Raw genomic sequence first — 23,426 nt, 5'->3', positions numbered from 1 at the left:
CCTCCCCCACCACCTCCGGCTTTCCTCCTCTGCGCATGCGCTCCGCTGCTCCAGGAGCGCAGTTTCGGCCTGTTCCGCGGCCGCTCGGTCATTTTCGCCTCTTTGTTTTACTGATAGTGGATTTAACTCGGATTCAAGCCCACATCCAGCGGACTGTGCTGCTCCCAAACAGGTTAGTTCGGCTAACTACTCTCGGTCCCCGCATGTGTCCGTCCTCGGCGGGTCGGTGGCCGGTTTACGGTCCCGGTTCGCTCCCCCTCCTCCTCATTTTTCGCATGTCTCCCTCGGCTTGGTGCTACGGGGCATGCTGTACGTGTTGTTTTATGTGTCTGTGTGGTGGTGTATGGCGGCGCCGGGCCCTGCAGTTGCACACCGGGGATGGGGGGTTTTCAGGAGGAAAGTGTGCCGTAAAGGCGGCTTTAATGCCGGCCGGGATGCACACGGTTCGCCTTGCCGGAGAGGAGGCTGTGGCAGCCGCCTCTGTGCCTGTCTCGTCATGTTTAAATGCTGTTGTTCCTCTGAACCCAACAGCACTTCTTGTTTCCCATTGAGCTGGAATGTTCTTGAAGAAAAGAGCTCATGGTCCACCATTAGGCTAACCTCGTCCTCCTGCCGTCCAAAGTTCGGCGTGTGCGTGTGGACAATCTGCATGAGGTTCGGATTAAATCAAGACACAAAGTTGGTGCATTTTTTTCCTCCTGGGTGGATGTCGCCCCTCGCCAGGCTGCTGCTGCTGCTGCAGCGAGCCCTGGGTGACATTGTAGAAGGGGGGGAAGGCGTGCAGAGAGCAACCAACAAGTCTGTGCAGTTTTTTTTTTTTTTTATTTCTGTGGGGAGCTGCAGCTAACATATCACCTTCACACCAACACGTTTCTTGTGTGATGGACCCAGCAGCACAAAATCAGGCTTTACATTCAAGGGTTTCCTCAACTTTTCCACATCCTGCAGCCTGGGGAGCATGGTGTGGGTGATGTGCAGCTCACACCATGTAGGTGTCTGCCTCAGAGCTGGGCTCAGGCTGGTTTACATCCATTAAAGGTGGTCTCAAGTTTAATTTTCGTGGAAATCTCTGTCTTGTGAAGCCATCCTTTGTGTGTAATCGAGATGGCAATGTGCTCCTTACTTTGAGCAGAGCGATGCATGTGCAGAAAGCTGCTTTCCTGTTCTTCATCTGCTGGAGTTTCTCTGTGCTCACCTTAAATCTGAGCTTCACAGCAAGCTTTTGTCACATAAAGACTGTTTTCAAAGGCTGAATATGCAACCTACACAAGTGTGATGTGATGCGTAACGCTTGAACGCTGAGAATGGATTTGAGCAGTTCAACTTTTGAAATGCAAAATACTGACGTGCTTATAGATTGAGGATTTTTTTTTTTGATGAGGAAGAAGTAGATGCAACTTAAGCCTTTTTAAAGAGGTAATTTAATGTTGTAGGATGGGATAAAAGGCATTGTTTAACATTTTAAAGAAAGCAAATCTTTGTTGGGGAATGTTTTAAAGTAGAAATATGTCAAACAATGAGGAAAAACTCCAATTTGACTTACTGCAGGAATATTTCTGATTATATTTCTGTCTGTTCGACCTTCATTAGATGTTCAGGATACATCACAACATATGGCGCTTATTTCTTTATGCTTGCCTTACATCTGAGTTTTGCAGCAGGATTTTGACACACCAAGACTGATTTTGAAGGCAGAATATGCAACATATATGAGTGTGATGTGATGTGATGTGTGAAGCCTGAACACGGGATTGACTGTTCAATGTGAGACAACTAGCACCGAGTTTGAAAGCTTTGAAATGAGAAATACTTGCATACTTTTAGATTGTGGACTTTTTTTTTGACAAAGGAGGAGGACTCGTCATTTAATGCATTTTTTAAGAGGCAAGTTTTATTACAAAGAAGTTTTAAAAGTAAGTTAAATGTGTGAATCTTGAATGCGTCTGGGATATTTTCTTAAAAACAACAAAGAAGAACGCCCTGTGTTCTCGCTTACTGCTAAAAGATTTGCTTTACGTTTCTGTCTTTGCGGCCTTCATCGGGTGTATGGATAACATCACAACATCTCATGTCTCTGTCTATACATACATACATCCGTCTCTGTCTAAGACGTCTGTAATTGAGATGACCATGTGATCTTCTCTTGTGTGTTTGTGCACAAGGCTGCTTTCCTCTTCACACTTCCTCTGCGCTCACCTTGAATCAGAGTTTTCACAGCAGCATTCTGTCACCAAAAATTACTGATTGTAAAGGCGGAAAATGCAACTTACACAAGTGTGATGTGACGTGTGAAGCCGGAAAACTGAGAATAGAGTCGTTATACGATTGAAATGAAAAGTGTTTTTAAATTGTGAGTCTTTTTTTAAATCAGGGAGACAGAGTAGAGTTCATTTTAAGCGTTTTTAAAAGGTGACATAGTTGCTTTAAATGGAAAAAAATAGATTTTATGTCCTTAGATGTGTGAATCTTTCTTTGTTTTAAATTTAAATGTACTTGAAAATGAGGACCAACTCCTGCACATCGTCGTCAGTGTTTCTGTCTGTCTGACGTTCTTCAGGGATCTGGGAAGGTTATATTTACTGACACACACATTAAAGCTGAGTCGATGAGCGTAGTTTGGCTTATGATCACTTTGCATTCACTGAGAGCCTGTGCAAGAACATCAAATACAAAATGAGTCAACGCAATAATTGTTATCAGTAGTTCTCTGATTGAATGACTGAGCAGCTCCTTCATAGGTATACTAGGAGCTGACTGAATACTCCATCCAGTATTCAACATATTTCCAATTACTGATATTGTTATTGGAACTGCAAGGTGGCGCGGTGGTTAGCACTGTTGTCTCGCAGCAAGAAGGTCGGCGGTTTGCGTCCCGGTGAGGACACCCGGGGTCTTTCTGCGTGGAGTTTACATGTTCTTCCTGTGCAGCGTGGGTTCTCTCCGGGTTCTCCGGCTTCCTCCCACACAGTCCAAAAACATGTTGAGGTTAACTGGTGATTCTAAATTGTCCGTAGGTGTGAATGTGAGTGTGCTTGGTTGTCTGTCTCTAAGTGTAGCCCTGTGATAGACTGGTGACCTGTTCAGGGTCGCCTTAAGTCAGCTGGGATAGACTCCAGCCCCCCCACGACCCTAGTGGGTGTATAGATGATGGATGGATTGATATTGTTGTTTTATTTAGACCTATTTCTGATGAAATAATCAAAGTTAAAAATGCGTTGCTTTGGCTCCGATGGAGTTGTCTCTCTCCATCTGTAGTCGTCACTCTGTTCTCGAACAACATTCCCATCCATGGCACAACATTGCAACAGCCTTCTGCTGCGAGTGAGACAGTGCGCAGAATTATTTTCTCATTTCTTCAAATTTGCACCTTCGTCTGACTCACCTGTCACTCACTCAGGTGTGCAGAGATTTTATTATCCAGTGTAAAAAGTCAATTAACTTTTCCTCATTCTGATGCAGGGATCTGTTCTTTCACGTATTTCTATTCGTTTTGAGAGGGAGAAGTTTTCTCACGGTCAGAAGTTACCTCGACACGGTGGAGAGGTTTTGCAGATGATGGTTGAACGTGTAGCTGCGGCTTCACTGTGAAGCGTCGTCGTTACGTTCCTGCTCAAACAGCTGACACGTAGCCCAGATCTCTAAAAAAAACTAATTTAGCCCAGATGCTACAGAGATGTCTAGACATCTTTTTGATCTGCCAAGTCAATGCTTGCATGCACTGTAAACCACAGCGCGACACACTGAGCTGACTTTTGTTGCAGTGAAACCAAAGAGCATTCATCATCTCAGTGCTGGATGGAAGTTAGTGCAGTCGGGCTGCCATTAAAGCTGCATGTTTTCAGCTCCAAACAGCCGTGGACATTAACAAAACAAAATGTGAGCCTCCGTAACCTGACTGACAGCGTGCTCGTTGAGAGCTCTTGACTCGTGCTGCCTGCTAATGAATTGAGTGTTTTTTAGGAAGTACACACACTGTGCAAGTTTTTATTTTTTTTTTCTGCTTTTCTGAGGTTCAGTAGCCTTGAATCCTGTAACAAGCTGCTACTGAACTGAGCGGCTCTCTGATGCTTTACACCATCACATTTGATGCTTTACACCATCAGAGAGGAAAGAGATGTAACGTTGACGAGGTCAGATTTTCATTGATGGCGCTTTCACTCACTCTTTTTTATTTTTTATTTTTTTGCTTTCTTTGAAAATTGTATCAGCTTGACACCACAATCCAAACCTGTGACGCGTCAATCAGCAGCGAGGAAATGTTCTTGCCTGTCACAGCTTCTAATTCAGGTTATAATTCATCTTAAATTAACTTTCCTGCGCTTTTTTAAAACCCTGCTGAAGGACTCCACCGCCCTGAGTGATGGTTCCTGGACAGCTGAATGCTACTTGGCTTGCACTTTGAGGCCCCGTATGATATGACTGTTGCATAAGACTTCACAGGCCCTCCAAGCATCAACTTTCATGTCAGGTTTGTGCTTACTTTGCAGGGAATCCCCAAATTACCCCCCCGGCTTTTCTGTACAGCTGACCTCTGAACTGAAATTGAATAGAATCTAAAGAGATTTTCTGATTTTTATAGCAAGATGTTAGCATTTCCGGCAGCCGGTAATGAATACAAACGGCCAAAGGAACATCTATCTTGACCTTTTTACCCCAAAACACGCATCTCTGCTCCGTTTAAACGATGTTAATGGTCCCACCGGGCAGTCTGATAAAACTGTCGGCCGCGGAGGACAGGCGAGCAGGATACGGCCTCTTAAGGCCCAGCGCTGCTTGATAATGAGAAAACTCAATAGTAGCTGAAGCGCCAGAAGATGCATTTGTCTTTTTCTCGGACAGGAAATGATCTCAGTCGGCTCCCTAAATGAGCCGCTGTAGAGAATCCCTCACCCGTAAATCAAGCTGCCGTTTGGAGAAGCGGTTCACATTTTCGGCGCTGCTCTCACTTTTTTCCCTCCTGAGCACAGTTTCTTTGAACATTTGATAAGAAATTAAAAATGAATTCTGTAGAATAAGCTGAGTCTGCACATAAATCACAGCACAGACCAGGCTGATGCCCCGAGTCGGATAAAAGAACTGACGGATAGAAAGTTAGTTATGACCCCTTTGGTCTAGTCCACATTTAGAAGTTTAATATAGTCTTTAAGAGGGCTGCATAATTGAATATTAAACATGATTGTTTCATGATTTTCACCTCCCACAATTATATGAACATGATATTCATGTATGTCAGTTTTGTTTTGTTTTCTAACAGGTTCCTGACAAGACTATTTAATTTAAAAATGTGCTGCTTTGACTCTGATGCAGTCACAGGCTCTATCTGTGGTTGCTCTTGAACAGTGTTCTGCTCATAGCGCTATCTGATGGGTCACAATGAACAGCTTAACAACCATGAAGGATACATGTGGAATAAGTTAAATTAAATCATGTAAAACCTAAATAAACAAATGGAATACAGTGAAGTTTTGTTTTGGAATAATGTGTCATTTAACATTTTGAAACCAAGATTTTCATTTATCAGTCTCATTTATCAGTTCCTGGTCACCTTCATCCTAAATAATCGGTATCGCCTCGCCCCTAAAAAACATTACATCGGTCGATCCCTGCTACTCTGGAACACTAAAATCCCGAGTTTAGACTGTAAACGGCACAGTGTGTTTACAGGATGAAGTGAAATTAAGTAAAAAGGCTGTTTTTTAGGAAGCACAGCCATGAATTTGAAGGTATGAGATGCCAGGGGAACTCGTTTATTTTTTATTTGACAGCGGCTTAGTTAACAGTAGAATTGTCAGCCTGGCAGGAATGTGCACCTGCATGGATGTGATTGGTCAGTACGGTGCGATGGTAGCAAAGGTGGAGGCAGGTTTAAATGCTTTGCCAGAAAACGCTTCCTTTTGTTAGTTTTTTCGACCCAAACCTGTCTGCCTTGTGGCTGCTCCTGAGTCAGTGCGTTGGTCTCATTGAAATGAATGAGGGCTGGTAGGGGGCTGCCTTTTTTATCCACGCAGCGCTATTGTTAGTGTGAGCATGGCCTGGAGGCCGGGCCACGCCACCATTTAAACCAGCACAGTCATCTCAGATTAAGAGATTGCACAGATTAGCACATTTGCTCCGAGTACATGCATATGATTTACTTATTTTTTAACATCTAGTTGAGCTTTGATTAGCTATGACATGCACATTTGTGCTGTTGACCTGTGCTTGATTGTGCTTTTAAGGTGAAGGAGAGTCTGCCAGTTGGCAGGCTTTCTCTTTAGTCAAAGGATGCACAATGCTGAGATCAGAATGCCAGGGGAATAAATGGCAGAAAATACAAAGAAGCTTAGGGACTTAGGGCTAGCTGAGCTGTACGAGCAGGTTCCCGACTGGTTAGCATGTTAGCTCGTCAGCGACAGAACCTTGGCACTTAGCCATGTGAGTAGTCAGGACGCCACCAAGCTTCCAGAACAACGTATTTAGCAAACATCAATTGAACTGTGCTGCTTTCTGCTGGGATCAGAAAAAACAAAAAAAAACAATTGTAATAATAATCAGTCAAGCCTGGCTTTAGAGAATGGGACATAATCTGGTTCTGTTCTTCTAATATTCTCTTTTAAGCATTTATTCAAAGTAAGTTAGGCCTGCAGGATATTGGTTAAAAACGGTTCTCGGTTACAATGAGGAACACAGAATTATTAGCTTTTTGGAGACTCTCTTTTAAACAAGACACTTTGTAAATATAAGATATTGAGTCAGCGATTTTAGGCTCAGATTTGTTTAATTCTGCGACTGAACTAGAAGTCAAACATGATAAGTTCAAGGTTGATTCTCTGGGTTTGGGCTTTGCCCTCGTCATCAGGCTGTGTGCTGCTGATTTAAATGTCAAACAGATGAGTCTTGTTGCCACGTGTTGCAAGACAGAATCTGTTTTTTGTCAAAGTTGCTTCTTCTGTAGCTGAAATGTTTCCATATCACTGAATTTGCATTTATTTTTGCAACCATTTCTTTGTTTCTGTCATGTTCCATGCTCATGTCAGTGTGCACATGTGCAGCCAACAAACTGCCTTGACAACAAAGTATTCAAGAAAAAAAGTCAGCGTATCCAAGAATCCTTAAATGGGAGTAAACGAGGTGCTGTCGGACAGACTTCTGAAAAATGAGGAGTTTCTTTTGTATAGAGCAGCAAAAAAAAAATTTGCAGCGTGATGCGTTTGAGTTCATTCGCATTCCTTGACGGTGCACCTCTGTGGTGTGACTGTCGCACACATCGTAACGTCAGTGCCGAAACGATATACTGTGCAGCCCCAAAGCAAGCAGCAGCAAAATTCTCCAAATAAGACTTTTAAAATTGTCAGTTTAAGGGAATGAATTTATCTGAAGCAGTATTAAGACCATAAAACATGAAAGCTCGAGGTGGAACTGAGTGTAATAAAAATCCCAGAAACATAATTTAGAAGATAGGACGCTGTGTTTTCCTTCTGAATGCAGCCGTGATGATTTATGTCTCGTGCTATTATTTAGACCAGGGCACTGAAAAATCCCCCGCTCAAGACTTTTTGGCAGAAGGATGAAAAATTCCCCCGTTGTAGCGTGAACACAGTGGATTATCTAAAGCAGCATTAAGAGCAGAGGGCAGAAGAATACACATCAAATCAGTGGAGACTTGCAGCGAATATTTCAGAGTCCAGATAAGATTCATTCCTCTGTGCGCTTTCACTGATCGTATCTGTTTTATGTCAACATCTCAAATAGCTGCTTGTCAACAGGTGGTGTGAATTCAAATGATTTGACTTGCCTCGGTGTTGACATTAAAGAACACCGGCTGACAGATGCTGCGCTGGATTCAGGTGGAGAAAACAGCAAACGAGAGGCAGCAGCCTGCCTTTCAGATCCAGCCGCTGACTTTCTCTTTTGTCTTCGGTTGTCTAATTTATTCTGCAGACGGGTCGAACAAGAGATGCTTTAAATGCAGATGACACAGCCGCACATTTGTAGGTGTTTAACCTAATTTGTAAAGTCATTCTTACTATTTCAGGATGCATGTAGGACGGTGGCAGGCGAATAAACAAAAGCTGGGCAGCTTCCAGACTCATTTGGTAGCTCAGCTGGTTTAATGAAGCCGGGGAAGACGGAGCACATTAGCTGCATGGTTGCTGAAAGGTTTCTCCGTTTTTGCTTTCAGATGATGTAACTTTCCCTCTGGCTACCACATCAGGGGGTCTTCACTTGCTGCTGACAGTTTTTTTTTCTAAATTTGTGTAAATGTGCTGCGCTGCCTGCCATTGGTGGCTGATATTTTTGGCACTGTGATGTGATTGGTTAAATTTTGAGGCTGAGCTGTATCTTGTATGTTGGCTTGACGTTAGTCATGGCTAAATGTGAACCAGGACTGAATTTCACCAGCATTAGTATTTGAGAGTTTAGAAAAAAACCTATAACTGAACCTTAAACCTATGCGGTGGTTTAAGATTCAGGTGGGGGTCACATTTTTTTTTTTTTTTGTCACCATAAACAGTCAGTCTTGATGTGGATCACTTAGAGCAGAACTAGGTTGATAATGGTCTCTGATGTGCAAACTATGTGTAACTACACCAAATGTGTGGTTCGCTACATCGCTTGTTTTTGGAATCAACTGACAAAAAGAAAGAATTTCAATTAAAAAAACAAAACAAAAACTATGGGGTTATTATTGTAGCAAAACTATTTGTAAATGCATATGGAGAGTTGTGTGTCTGTAGTGAGATTTGTGAATGTGTAAAAAATATTTGTCAATGCGTACAAAGATATTAATAGATGAAAAGTATTTGGCTACAAATGCTGGAAATACAGAGAGATCACCAGTTACAAGTGAAGCGGGCCTCACTGTCTTTTTACACGTGACTTTTGCTTCATTTCTGCTGTGAGAGATTCGTATCTGTAACTTCAGGGGTTCTTTGCCCTGAGCTCAGGCTCACAGGCTCGTTCATTCTGGCTGCGTGCCACTCTGCTGCTCTGTACCTCAGCAGTTATACCTTTAATTGAATTGTCAGTGGACCAAGGGAGCGCTGGATTCGTGTCAATGTGAGCCGTGAGATCCACACGGCGGCTGGTAGCGCGACACTTCACGCACCAATACTGGCCAAAGCTGCCGGCTAATGAATATTAATGACAAGGTGCAGACCTAATAATGCCATCAAAAACATCCGTGGGTCTTCGCAAGCCTTAAAAACGGCAGAGGGCGGAATCACGTGACTTCGTCCAGCCAATCGGCGAAGGTCAGACTACATCACAACACCGTCGCTATGGCCTCTGACCAATCACGAGTCAGCCAGAGGGATTTTTAAATAAGTTCCGTTAGTCAGACTGGTGATTTGGAATGAACTGTTCCTTCATTTTTTTTTTTTTTTAGAATAATTTATCCACATATTATTTGGATTTTTTTTTACTCTATTTGGGAGAGGAATCATCTGTGGTAACTGCTTAGACTTTGATTTAAATCTAAAAAAAAAAACGTCCTCTTATATCCACCAATAAAACGCAAAGTTTTTCAACGAGTGCCCTATAACGGGTTAACTATGCACACGAGTTATGGTCCACAATCAGCTGATGAATGATTAGATATATTGATCCGGCTCCACCAGGCACCACGTGTCTTGGAGTGGTCAGTAGGCACAGATGAAGTTAATGGCGTCTTATATGCCATTAACTAAACCATGAGGCTGCTCAACAGATAAAACCACATTGACAACCGTGGGCCTCTCTTATATTTCCTATTTCTATGTTTTTATAGGCCAGTAGTTCAACAACAACACACGGCCTGCTCTCCTCCAGCAACAGCTTTCGGTTCTGGGAAGTTTATGGTTTAACTGCCGAGGCTGTAAAGCAGGAAATCAGCAAAATTCAATTATGTACCTTCCTCTGCTGTCAGTGTTATTGTGGCCGTATGCTCCAAGGGGGGAAAAAAAAGGGCAGTTAATCCTGGTCTGAGCATGTAATTTATCAGTTCTATTAGTTGGGTAAACTTTCCACAGTTCACACAAGCTACAATTCAAACATGAACTAAAGCGATCTAAACATTTTCTACTTCTTAAAGAGAAAATTTATTCATTTATTTTTTTAACATAAAGACCAGCTGCCCAGAATGAGCCACATTAAATTTAACAGATAATCTGAGTTTAGGAAAAGGCTGATGAATAGAATTCAATGAGTTCAAAGATTTGCTTGGAAACGCTTCTTCCTCGTCACACCTCTGCTGTTGTCGGGCCCGGTTTTATTTTCTCCTGAAACTAAGCTGCAGGCCGACAATATACCAGGTCAGCTTTTATTTAGTGGTCTGTCAGCTGTTTGATAGAACGTGGTCAAGGGTCAGCGAAGGTCTCACTTCTCCCCAAAGTCTGTAACAGAGCGATGCGCCGGTGACAGCACTGTTTAGCATCTCTGTCGGTTTAACGAACCCAGAAAGCCTTTGTAAATGAACGTCGATGGGCCAAATGAGGAATTAATTACTTGCTTGCCTTGTACTTTGGCCCGGCTTGTACAGTAAATGGGTAATAACTGTCATGGCTGGGTCTGTGTGTGAGTCACCGTGTCTCCTCCTGCGGCCTGCAGCCCACGGTTTGCGGTTAAAAGAGAGGAAAAAAAAAAAAGCAGGGCAAGACTACGCTGCTGTGAGCCTGTTAACCAACAAACCCACGTAATGGCTCATTGCATCCTCCTTGTCGAAGCGAGCGTCTTGTCCACCACAGGCTGAAGCCTGCATCTGGATGTTGTACTTATCATCTGGTAAATGAAAACTTCACTGATTGTTCGGCGTCAAAATGAAATGTTTGATTGCTGCTGTGGTGCTTAATCTTGTGCTGTGAGAAGTTCTTTCCAAAACATACATCCTCTGAAAGAAATGAGGAATTCTCGTACAGCAGTTGTTCAGAGCGGTTTGTGTGGACAGTGGATTAATTGATAACTTATCAGTCATTTGTTTTTTTATTATTGTAAATCTATCATGTTTGCATTTGGACTGTTGTTCAGACATCAATTTCTGCCTTGTGGATTTGGGATTGCTTTCAACGTTGTCTAATATTTTATACACTCAACATAATATTAATTGCAAAAGCTATCATAATGTGTGAATCAGTGGTGAAAGTCATATTTTGGAGGGGCTCAAATATTTCCTCTCTCTTGCGACCCCTCACAGTGACGTGACCAGCAGTGGTGTTTCAGTGGAGGCTGTCCAGGAACTGTCCTTCCTCTCTTAATGCTCTCTGCTGCAGGCTCTGTGGTGTCATTATCCTGGATGTCAGCAGGCCGAGGCCTTTAGAAGAGGGGGCCCGCTTGACCTAGACAGCTTTCGCTTAGCGCTGCGTGGCTTTGTCAAGTGACAGGTGTAAGAGAGAAGTGACACTCAATTTTAGGCCTCAGAAATGTGCACTTAAAAGGTCAACGTCTGTCTGATCCCTACGGTCCATTTTACACACAGAATGCTGTTTTTAGAGACATACATGTCGCTCGCTTGTACCTCAGCGTTCCTCATGGCTTCGTTCCAACCGTGATGAAGACAGCCACAGTGGGACATTTGTCATACACAAATATCACACTGCACAATAATGCAGTAATGAGACTGCAATGTGCTGGTTAACAAGTGATTTAACTGCAGCTTATGATGTGATTCTGTGTGACAGCTCACCTGTCAGAGGTGTAGTAAAGTCCAGTGTGATCATTAATACTAATAAGAATAAGCTCTTAATGAAGTCACCACTGTTGTTCCACTTGCGTAAACGTGCACATCTTTCACATTGGAGATGCTCGTATGGATCCTGTGGTTGTTTGATGCTGCTTATATTTAACAAACACGGAGGGAATACGCCTCGAAACAGCTGGAGGCAGCTAACTAATGTACAGCTCCTGTTGGTGTATTCTCTAAACAGGTGTTGGATTTATTTCTAGTGAGTCTCATCAGTCTGCCCTGTTAAAGTCTGTTTTCACTGCAGTAAGGATTTTTTTTATCTTTATGGACTTTTCAGTTTGTAATAAATGTGAGAAAGTGAATGAGACAGGTGTTGTGTAATGTGGGCACACAAACTGTTGCTGTCTGTGGTTTTATGTTTTAAATTTTTGGATGAATGTTTCTAAAATAGACTACAAGGTGGCGCGGTGGTTAGCACCGTCGCCTTGCAGCAAGAAGATCGCCGATTCACGTCCCAGTGAGGACACCCGGGATCTTTCTGTGTGGAGTTTGCATGTTCTCCCCGTGCAGTGTGGGTTCTCTCTGGGTTCTCTGGCTTCCTCCCACACAGTCCAAAAACATGTTGAGGTTAATTGGTGATTCTAAATTGTCCGTAGGTGTGAATGTGAGTGTGCTTGGTTGTCTGTCTCTAAGTGTAGCCCTGTGATAGACTGGTGACCTGTCCAGGGTGTCCCCTGCCTTCACCCTGAGTCAGCTGGGATAGACTCCAGCCCCCCATGACCCTAGTGAGGATTAAGCGGTGTATAGATAATGGATGGATGTTTCTAAAATGTGGAGGTTTTTCCCAAATTGCCTCACACATCTCGATGTACGTGGCTGGTGTGTGCTCGGTCCAACGTGGTCAGACTGCCGTTGTGACTTTTACAGAGAAGTGATCAGTCAGGGTTCTCATTCAGACACGCAAGGGAGGGCTGCATGTCTGAGAGGGAAGTCGCTTTGAATATTAGGAATATGAGGTTTTTCACGTTTTAGTTATTAGGTTTGAGTAATGAATGCATTTACAGCTTCTTGTTTGAAAAAGATTTTTTTTCTCTTCGGAAAAATCAACTGGTGCATCAGAAGTTAGGTTTTTTTGTGTGCTGCCCGTCTGTTTTTAATAACTAATAAGTGGGTTTGCATGAGGACCGAAAGCCTCGGTGGCTGAATAGATAAAGAGAATTGTAACCGACACAGAAAGCCACATTTCCACCCCAGAATATGGAGATGGCGTTGTGTTCAGACCTGAAACAAGTTTTGAAGCGAAACCGTTCTCTGGTCTCGGTTTCTCAAATGTAGTAATTTAGGTTTTGAACAGTTGGTTGGATGAAACAAGACATTTAAAGATGTCGCCTTTGGCTCAGAGAGAATCTGATGGGGGGGATGCTTTTGCAATGTTTTAAGAATTTAGGAAACTAACCTGTTTATGTAAAAAACATTCTGCAGGGTAATTATTAGTGAAATAATTGTGAGTTGTTTCTGTTTTTTTTTTATAAAAATTGTCAGAAAATCTGCATTATCCACCAGTTGGTAATAAAACACAGATTTATTCCCATTTTTGAACCCAATAATAATAATAATTTAGTTGTTTTTTGGCTATAAATTGGATCCACTGGACTTGGAAGGAGTGTAAATGCATTGATTTGTGGGCAGAACAGGAAACAGTTCACTTGAGGACTGAAAAGGTTAATCTATGAATTAATCGGCAGGAAATAGTTTTGCTTGTCAGTCAATTGTAGGAATCATTCTTGAATTAACAAAATCACACTTGCTGGTTGCAGCTTGTAAAATGTGAGAATTTGCTGCTTTTCACGTGGGATGCTAGTTCATTATGGATCAGTGGGTTTAGACTTTCATTTCACTTCCATTTTCTTGATGAAAAGACATCATCAGGAGGTTATTCATTAATGAAAATGACCCTTATTTGCGGCCCTATTTTACGTTGATCCATTCACTTTGTTCTTATTGAGTAGTTGCAGGTCCACATTATCACAGGCTGCCATTATGTCCGGTCCCTGCTGCTGTAAAAAGGGAAATTAAGGGCAACGTGGTCTTTTACGAGCGGAAGTAAAGGTCTTAAGGGAAATGCGAGTGTAATTTGAAGGACATAAAATGCTACGTGCGGAGGATGTGGCTCAAAGCGCTCAAGGTTATCGATCCAAACTTTGTCTATAAGATTTGTTTTCTATTTCCCGTCTTGCGGTGAAAGCAGGACACCGGGACGAGCACCGCCGGCCTCCACAACCTGCTGCTGCTGCTCCTCACATGGCTTCAGGCGAACGGCTCCCGGTCACAGCAGCCGGGCGGCAAAGTTGCAAATTGCAGGTGACTGTGGCTTAACTGGGTGTAGCAGCGAACACGAAGAAAGAAAACACGAGCTCAGCAAACCCTCCCTGAGTAAATAAAGGTTTAAAATGCATCAGGATAAGTGGCAGGTGGAGGACTCGCGCACGCTGTCAGCACAGAGTTTGTTAAAGTAGTGGCATTTCTGACAGTGGCCTGGAGACAGGCCGGGTACGTTGGGTGGATTTTGACACTCGAGTCCTTTAGGAAGAGACGGTTACACGGAAGGCTTCAGTGCTGAATTCATTTACATTTTAACCAAACATACTGACTGACTGAGTTTTAATCTTTGCTATAAAATCACAACTTAAATCGTAAATGCAACATTTCCTAATCAACAAGTAGCTCAGACGATACTACATTTTTCACACGTGTACATTCATTATTGTACTGTCCAGATTTCTGCAGTGTATCCATTAATAGCTCAGCACCCTAAATCCTAAGCAGCTCCTGGGCCCTCCTGCTACATTTTTACCATAGACTGTATAAAAGATGGACGTAGCAACCAGCCCTGAAAAATGAAGCCAAGCTGGAAGTGTCAAAAACCTGCAGTATCACTATGGCCACTAGTCCTGGCTCCAAAAAGCCCTGGCTCCCATAGACTTGAATTGATCACGTATCACAAAATACCGCATTCCTTTCATGGTATGCATGGTATCTGAAAATAAATCAATACTGAATTTTAAAAAAATCGTCAACATTTTGCGGGGCAAGGGGCGTGGCTGGCTTGATTGACAGTCGGCAGCGACGATGCAGACGAAGCGAGCAGAAGGCGGTAAATGTGGGCGGGCAGAGAGGGCCCGCCTCTCAATCCGTCTGACCAACCGCTGCTCCTATGGCTCCGCCCCCCTCCGATGATTTTTGCGTCACTGGCTCCAAAAATCCAAGATGTCAACCAGGAAGTAGCAAAACCCTGGCTTCATTTTCTCAGTGCAGAAACCAACGGGTGACGTCACGGTAGCTACGTCCATCTTTTATACAGTCTATGATTTTTACTCTCTGTGGGCTCATTTTGCACACAAAAAACAAAACAAACTGGAATCAGCATTTACAATATGGTTCTAAGTGCCCACATGTTATCGATATTTTACAACTTCCATTTGTTACCGTACTCGTCTCCTGTCTGCTTTGTGTAAACACAGCCTGCAGTTCAGCCCAGTGCTTCTGAAGAGTCTCCAAACTTCAGTCATGTGACTTTCGGTCACAGCTGAATCCATTTTCACTTCTCAGTTGTTATGAATGGCAAATATTTATTTAGTTTTTTTACACAATCTGGAAATTTTTGGCAAATTACATGTACATTTAAAAACAAGTGATTTAATTGAAATATTCAAATTTTAGGGTATTTTTGCTTAGTCGGGTTGAAGTTGTCTCTTTATAAATGATCAATTTAATTACTAGACCATGATATTGATGGAAAACCTCATCACACATTGTCTCTCTATAACATGTAATTAAACGCAGTGTAAATGTAGTTAGCATAAGTGTAAAAGAAGTTTTCTGACGTTATTGCAGCACGTTTTCTGTGCCAGGTGAGCAGCCTCCACTTTAAAACAATTCACGTTCATAATAAATAGATCCTGTAAACTGAACATATCACGCATCATTTCTGCATCTTTATCTATATTCTGGCATCTCGCTGAATAATTTAGGACTGAAAAACTTCTTATCTGACTGAAAAATCCACTGAACAGCCTTAACAACAAAGACTAAACGGATGTCTTTAGGTGGACGTGTAGAATAATCTGATATCAGTTTGATGTGGGATTTAGAGGTAAGACCATTAGAATATGTGTTTGTAAAGTTTTGAAGCTTAAGCTGAGTATCACTTAAACCTTTGACATCATATCAGAATAAAACTGACAAAAGGTCGCTTAAAGCACAACATGTCCCCTTTTATATCTATGGTTGATATGGTGTTGGTGTTGTCCTTACGAATTTATGTGCTAGCAAGCTGTAGCGAGCCACAAGTTAAGAGATGAAACGGTAAATGAAGCACTCAAAAATCAGGGCAGGACGCATATCGTCAATACTGGGAACTGAGGTGCTGCTTCTCTTCTTCCCTGCTGTCTGTCGTTGTGCTCTCATTGGTTTGTGATCATCTCCTGCCTCCCTCTGAGCTGCTGCCTTCAGTTTAGGTTACTCAGTGTCCGGCATTACATGCAGTCAAAGCTGTACAGTGTTAATGTGACAGAAATTCATTATACCTCTTGTGCATCAGATAGTGATGTGCAACTTGTGGTTATATTATAGTTAAAGCTGCAATGACTAACCCATTAGTTGTTAACTTTGAAATTAATCACCAGCTATTTTGATAAATGTTTAATCTGTTTGATTTTGTTTCTTAAATGGAGTATTTCCTTGTTTTATTTCCTCGTCTAAGACAGTAAATGGAATATGTTTGGTTTTGAACAAAACAAGACTTTTTAAAAACAATTTTCAGACATGTTTATAACTCCACAAAATACGTGGACGTGTCGCTAAACTGTGTCTATGCAGCCATCAGTGTTGATAGTAATGACAGGAATGATTTTTGAGAGCAGAAAAGAGGCCAGTTGGTTAGCCTTCAGTGTGACCAGCGAACTAAATGTGGTCACAGCCAAAATGAAAGCACCATTTGGCAGGCTGCTGGTGGTCCTGCAGATTATTATCTGGGATGGAGAAGAGCTGCTTTGCATCTTGACAACATGTAGCCAAGATTACACTGTTGCACCAAAGCCTGGCTCACTGCTGCGACTCCAAAGAAGAAAGAGAGCGTTTGAAATTTCTGCGAGACAACAGACACATTGAGCCTTCTGACAGCCTTTTATTTATTCCACTCATCTCGAATGGCTGTCGAGAGGTTGACGATGTAGTTGACTCAGGTTCATTTGAGCTGCTGTTTAGTCAGTGCTATGAACCATCTGCTGTACAGAGGATTTTCACGGGATGCTGCTGTGCTGCATCGTGGGGCAACGTTCCAGTCGTAAGCCTGTTCAGTTTTTGTATTTTTAGGAAAAGTGAAGCAGTTTTGTTCATTATTTTCCATGAAAATAGAGGTTTTAAACATAGACTGTATAAAAGATGGACGTAGCAACCGGCCCTGAAAAATGAAGCCAACCCGGAAGTGTCAAAAACCTGCAATATCACTACGTCCGCTAGCTGCTGGCTCCAAAAAGCCCTGGCTCCCATAGACTTGAATTGGAAAAGAAGTGATCACAGATCACCACATACTGCATTCCTACAGCTCAGGATTTTTTTCTTATTAGTTTTCATAATCAAATCCAGAGATCAGGTGGCCAATCTGAAAATAAATCAATACTGAATTTAAAAAAAATTGTCAACATTTTGCGGGTCAAGGGGCGTGGCTGGCTTGATTGACAGCGACGACGCAGACGAAGCGAGCAGAAGGCAGTAAATGTGGGCGGGCAGAGAGGGCCCGCCTCTCAATCCGTCTGACCAATCGCTGCTCCTATGGCTCCGCCCCCCTCCGATGATTTTTGCGTCACTGGCTCCAAAAATCCAAGATGTCAACCAGGAAGTAGCAAAACCCTGGCTTCATTTTCTCAGTGCAGAAACCAACGGGTGACGTCACGGCAGCTACGTCCATCTTTTATACAGTCTGTGGTTTTAAAGCTGCCGTACTTGTTTCCCCCTGACTGGAGCTGCAGAGTCAGCAGTGCTTGTTACTTGTGTTTAATGACTTAATTAAAGTTGACTGTGTGTGTTGGTGTCACTACACTTTAATTTGAGCACTGACTATAAAAGATTGCTGTCAGGGGTGTTGATCTTCCTGATTTCTTGGAGTTACTGAATGTGGCGCTTTCTGACAGACCGACAGAAATCGTATCTGCATCTCGAGCTGCAAACAAGTGGACCAAACAGCAGTTGGGTTCAGGAGAGGTTATCAGTGTTTGGAATGACTGCAGCTAATAGGTGTGGCTGGTCCAGGGCGCTGCTGTTATCACGAGCGAAACAGTGGCGTGAAGTCGAGCTCTTTAACTAGCGGAAAAAGTCTTAATGATAATCTTAATTAATAATCTTAATAGTGTATTTAAAACAGAAGCCAGTGGCATCACATCTGTTTCCCTGACATACATTTACTGGTAGCAGCAACATCAACATCGACCACCATGTATTGATTACACGTTTGTTGCTCTTTAAAATGGAGAAAATCGTGTTTCATTGTAAAGCTGCACTCCGCTCTCTCTCCCTCTGTCTGTCTGACAAACACAACACTCTGTATCCCAACATGTGCAGGAGGAACAACTGTTGTTCTTTTTCCAAACAGAACAGAATCAATCCAGAGTTCACTGATGGCTGGGATCACGAACACCTCAACACAAAGGAGTCCAAAACTGATGCATTCAGGTTAACTCCGATAAACGAGTATCTGTTCTTAACACAGCATTGCGTGAAGAGTGAGCAGCAACAACGAGTCCATAAACACTCCTAGAAGAAAAAATATGTCATAAATCAAGAGGCGTAAATAGATAAAGCGCAATGTACATTTTGCAAAAGTTGTAGTCGTGTATTTTTGTATGTGTTATGTTTATGCATAAAGCGTGATTACAATATGTAGGGAACCTGGTGTTCCCCTTCAGATCTTTTGCTCCTAACTGTGGCAGAGAGACTCCTGATTTTAGGATGTGTTTACTGCCGTCTGGCTTGTAGCTGCTAACTAGCTTTTGCTGTCTGCACCAACTCTGCAGTGATGAAGCAGAGACACGCCGTCGTAATGCTGCATGAACAGGGCCTATACTGCCTATTCTGGGCCAGAAAACACATTTAGATATATTGTAATGCAGACATTTGGGCATATCTACAGAGTTTTTGTTGATTACAGTGAGTTTATCACCTCTGTTGTGATGCTAACTTGTTTGTTGCACACATGCAACCCAAACTCCTATGAGCACATGCTTTGAATTATTTACCCAGTTAATTAGGTAGACCAATAAATTAGCAAAATACAAACAAAATAAAATGTTTTTTTTAAAAGTTATTTCTTTGGCCTTTTATTGGATAGTGTTAGTGAGAGAGAGACAGGAAAGTATGGGAGAAGAATGGGGGGAGGACATGTAGGAAAGGGTCATGAGCGGGATTCGAACTCATGACCTCCACATTGGGACTGTAGCCCTGCACATGGGACGCCAGCTCAACCAGGTGAGCTATAGCGGTGCCCAATAAAATGTTTTTTTTAACCCCAATAAACAACCTGAACAATCACTGATAACTGATTCAGTCGCCCAACCCTAATATTGACTCCCATCTTCAATGTATTTAGTCTGCACCAACTGTGTTCACCTGCTGTTCACCTGGACAGGTAGTGAAGGTTTATTAGAGCTTTTTCTGCTGAGATGAAGCTGATGTGAGTGGAACAAAACAATACATTTTCAATTAAGGAGATAGTTAATAATGGGTTACACACTGCTATTTGAACAGATGTTCATATAAAATATTAACTGGTGAAGTTTTAACTGTGGTAAAATTAGAAACAAATAACGCAACACGTGGTCTACCTGCTACAAGCTGATGTTGAACAGTGTACATATCAAGAGATGATGTATTTTTTAGCAGATGGGGATAGAGAACAGAGCACCATGTGTTTTTAGATTTCATCAGAGTGTCTCTTGAAGTGTATCCCTCGTGTCTTCCTGCCGTCGGGGTGGCCAGTGTGTCTTCAGCCTCTGGATATCGAGACTGTTTCCTCTTTGATATCTTTTCTCTGTCTACAGCTGTGCTGTCTGTCTGCACAGTAGGACCCCCGCATGCTCCACAGCAGAGCCTGTGTTTGTAACTGGATAACAAGTGAATTTTGCGATGCTCATAGTGTGTGTGTGTGTCATTTAGTGGAAGCATTTGTCCTTAACTCCTTACAGTATCATGAGTGGCTTTCTGTTTAAACGCTGTCATGGCGCTGGAGGATCAGGGAAACCTGGATAGCGTTGCTGCTGTAATCTACACAGTTCCTCCTGCAATCACCTGAGCTCATCCCAGCTTAAGTCACACATGACTTCAGTTCATGTATGTGATTAAAAAGTTACACCACTGCTCCACATAGTTGTATTTTATCTCTTTGTAAGTCAGAGTTCCTGGCATGTTTTAAATCAGAGATAAGTGGCTCAGTTAGTTTAATCTCTCACCGCGCTGCATTTTGCAGAAAGCATGTGAGGTCCTTCAAGTAAGCAAACAGGAGCTCCAGATTGGGTGTAGTGATAGTGTTGTTTGCTCTCTCATCAGAGGGCATCAGGCCCTGTGATCAATAGCAGGATCAATCTGACCTTCTCAGACAGTTACTCAAGCGGAGGGTTGAAAATAGATGTTTTGCGTCACTGCTGTGCCCTCAGATGTGTAGGTTGATGATAAAAATGAGTCTTAGTCATGACGTGTTCATTTATAATATCAGAATAACACCACAAATCCTTTCTGGTGTCAGTGTTCCAGTGAAGAACCTGGTACAATTTAAAGTGGGCCATCTATCTGGGATCATAACTTTGCTCTGAGCCTCAGTTTACACAGTTTAACTCTTGTGGAAGCAGCTCAACTCAGTGGCTCTTTTGTAGATACATAATTAGGGAGATGAAACTTCAACAGACATGGATGCAGGAAAATTATTGCATGCCAGTGGTTGCAAAAACTTCTCTTGAGGTGACCACGTTTTAAAACAACATTCTTTGACGTCCCTGTCGAGCAATGAGATTCATATATGCAATATTCATTTAACTGCTGAAGCATTATTGTGTGATTGTTGTACTTTCTGCTGCCAAACAGTCGGACTTGAACGTTATCACTTTGGTCATTGTTTTTCCAATTTTCTTTTTCATTAAAGTCATCACTGTTCTTTTAAAATAATAGCATTGACGGCAAAGTGAGGAGCACTAAAGCAGAAAAACACACAAATAAATATGATAATAAATACCTGCAATTAACACTTATCCTCATGCTGTACAGTAAGCGGTACATTCCCATTTCTTTTATGCAATTATTCAGCTAAATGACGCTGCTACCCTCATTAGCCGGGCACAAGACATGCGGTTTGTTCAGATAAAATATTCATATTTTATTTACAGCACCGTTTAACTGTTGCATCAAATAGTTGTTACGCAGCCCTTCCCCCTCTCACCGCACAAATATGTGGATGTTGTAAACCAGCGAGGTAGAAAGTGGGACAGATGCTATCTGATAAAACCATGTGAACCTAAGGTTGTATTTAGGGTGTGTTTGAACAAACCGGAGCAACGCACAACCACATCCACTAGTGGCACCTGATCTTTAACCTGCAAGGTGGCTATTTTAAACGTTAGTTGGTAACCTCAATTTAATGAGGTCTTGCCATGTGCTGTTGAATAATGTGCAATGCCTGCATGCACGGCCTTACATTTTTATTAATTCAACTGGGACATTTGTTGTTAGGAACATCCCAACTTGATGCAGATGTTATTGTTCAGAAAAATATTGCATAATTTCTAAAGTGTTATACAGAGAGTTCAGTACGAAGCAGACATATTATGTTGAAGATCATAATATAAGAACTTTTGGAAAAGATGCATAAAATATTGGGCATTTTTTCTGTAAATGCCAAAGGTACACCCATTATTATGAAAAGTATGTTTTCAAAACTTTCAATCCATTATACCCGGGGTCTGTAAAAAATCTGATCTGTCTTGACTTTCTTCTAATTACTGATGGATGACTTGCTCAGTGAGCTGACTGTAAATGTACTGGCAGCCAGCAGGACTTGTTTTGTTTTGTAGAGGAGCATCTTTTAACATTGTTCAGTTTTAGCTTCTCAGTTTGTCTTTGTTTTATGTGATATGATATCATTGGACTTTAAAAATATTTTACCATTTTCTGCCAAATGAAGAACAGTTTCTAACATAATGACCAGATCACCAGGTTCATTCTGCATTAAACCTTGACTTTAGCCTTGGAAAAATACCCAACGTGTAGGAAGCATGTAAGAAGACTCCTCGTTTGTTTTCAGCAAAGGAAGGATGATAAACTTTCTTCGTACTACAGTGCATAAGTGTGGAAGACAAACCTTAAAAACAGGATGCTTTCTGGGGGATTACAGCTCTGTCTTATCATCGTGATCAGATGTGTGAATATCAGCTTCTTTTTGCACGGCGCCTCCCTGCACTCGTCCCCGATATCGCGCTGCTCGCTCTGATTCATTCTTAGCTTGAAGTAAAATAGAAGAGAAGTGTCTCAGCCATTCTGAGCAGATGTGTGTCAGAGCAGCATTCGGTCGCATGCTTTGTGTTGCTTGCCGTCTAACCCTCGACCCCCTCAGATATAGCTGTACATGTCCGTCCTTCTTTAAAGCTAAAAATGTGAAAGCCCCTCAGTAGCCATTTCAGATTACCCGAGGACCTGCGGTTTTTCTGTTTAGGGTCTGGTTTTTTTCCCCGTGTTTTGTCTGACCTGTGAGGCGAATTACACATTAGCTTCACTAACTCCACTGCTCGCCCTCACAACCTCAACTCAAAGCTCAATTATTCAAGTGTTGCTGCTTCTTGGCAGCGCGTCCGGCCTCCTGGCCTGCTGCAGTCTGCTTCTCTTTGGATCGCATCTATTGTCTGACTGATTTCCCCAGGCACCGAGTCCTGGCTGCAGGATTGAGGGCCATCAAACAGCATTAGGAGGAGACAATAACTGTGTGTGTGACGGTGGACGTGTGTGCGTGTGTGTGAATGCTCGGGCAAGAGTGCATTTCCATTTTTGTGTACATTGTGTAGATTTTAGCCTAAGTGTGTGTGGCCCACAAGTGTGTGTGTGTGTGTGTGTGTGTGTGTGTGTGTGTTTTGAAGTGAAGCCAAAGCTTCCACAACAAGCAGAGGCCTCTCCTCCGCTCCGTCCACTGATGCAGGCCTTCAGTGTCCGTCGCTCCAGCTGGCTGCCAATTTATACCGAGGCCAAACACTCCAATACCCACAGGCAGGCCAACAGGGGCTCTTTGTGATGCCAGAGTGTGTGTGTCTGTCTCTGTGTGTACTTATCAGCTACTGGGGCAGTTGTTCAGCTCATGATTGACTGCAAACGTTGTTAATCTTATCGCTAAAGGCATGATTTACATTATATTAGTGGCACAAAGTCAGCGGACGCACTGGAAACTGTAAATGTGTTGTATGGAAGTAGCGGTATCTGGACGCGATAACAAATGGAACCCTCTAATACCCGCTGTTAAACATGTAAACAATGCAAAAAGAGACTTTGGACAACGTGATGTGGCTGTTCCTGGAGATTTACCCGAAGTGGCGGCAAAAAACTTTTTACCTTCAGGAATTAATTTTCCTTTTCAGTTTTTGTTCTCCATCTTCTTTCCTCTGTTGTGGCTCCACAGATCATGATGCATTTACACCCCTCTGTTGGAAACATTCAGGGAACTGAGTCACAAAGTTGCCCATATGGGGGCGACTGGATCATTTTA

At 42.5% G+C, this 23,426-nt stretch overlaps 1 protein-coding gene across 1 annotated transcript in view; it reads left to right on the top strand.

Annotated features, from left to right (window-relative positions):
* The first annotated feature begins 78 nt into the window (after positions 1-78).
* pcgf3 (polycomb group ring finger 3) overlaps positions 79-23,426 on the top strand; it is a 75,534-nt gene continuing 52,186 nt past the window's right edge. The window contains exon 1 of the mRNA XM_008291720.1: positions 79-172. The gene's annotated coding sequence lies outside the window, so the exon portion shown is untranslated. The remainder of the gene's footprint in view (positions 173-23,426) is intronic.

Source organism: Stegastes partitus, unplaced genomic scaffold (assembly GCF_000690725.1).
Source record: "Stegastes partitus isolate 25-593 unplaced genomic scaffold, Stegastes_partitus-1.0.2 Scaffold758, whole genome shotgun sequence".
In the NCBI taxonomy this organism is placed as follows: Eukaryota; Metazoa; Chordata; class Actinopteri; family Pomacentridae; genus Stegastes; species Stegastes partitus.
Note: the sequence above shows the minus strand (reverse complement) of the source record. Positions and strands in the feature narration are given on the sequence as shown.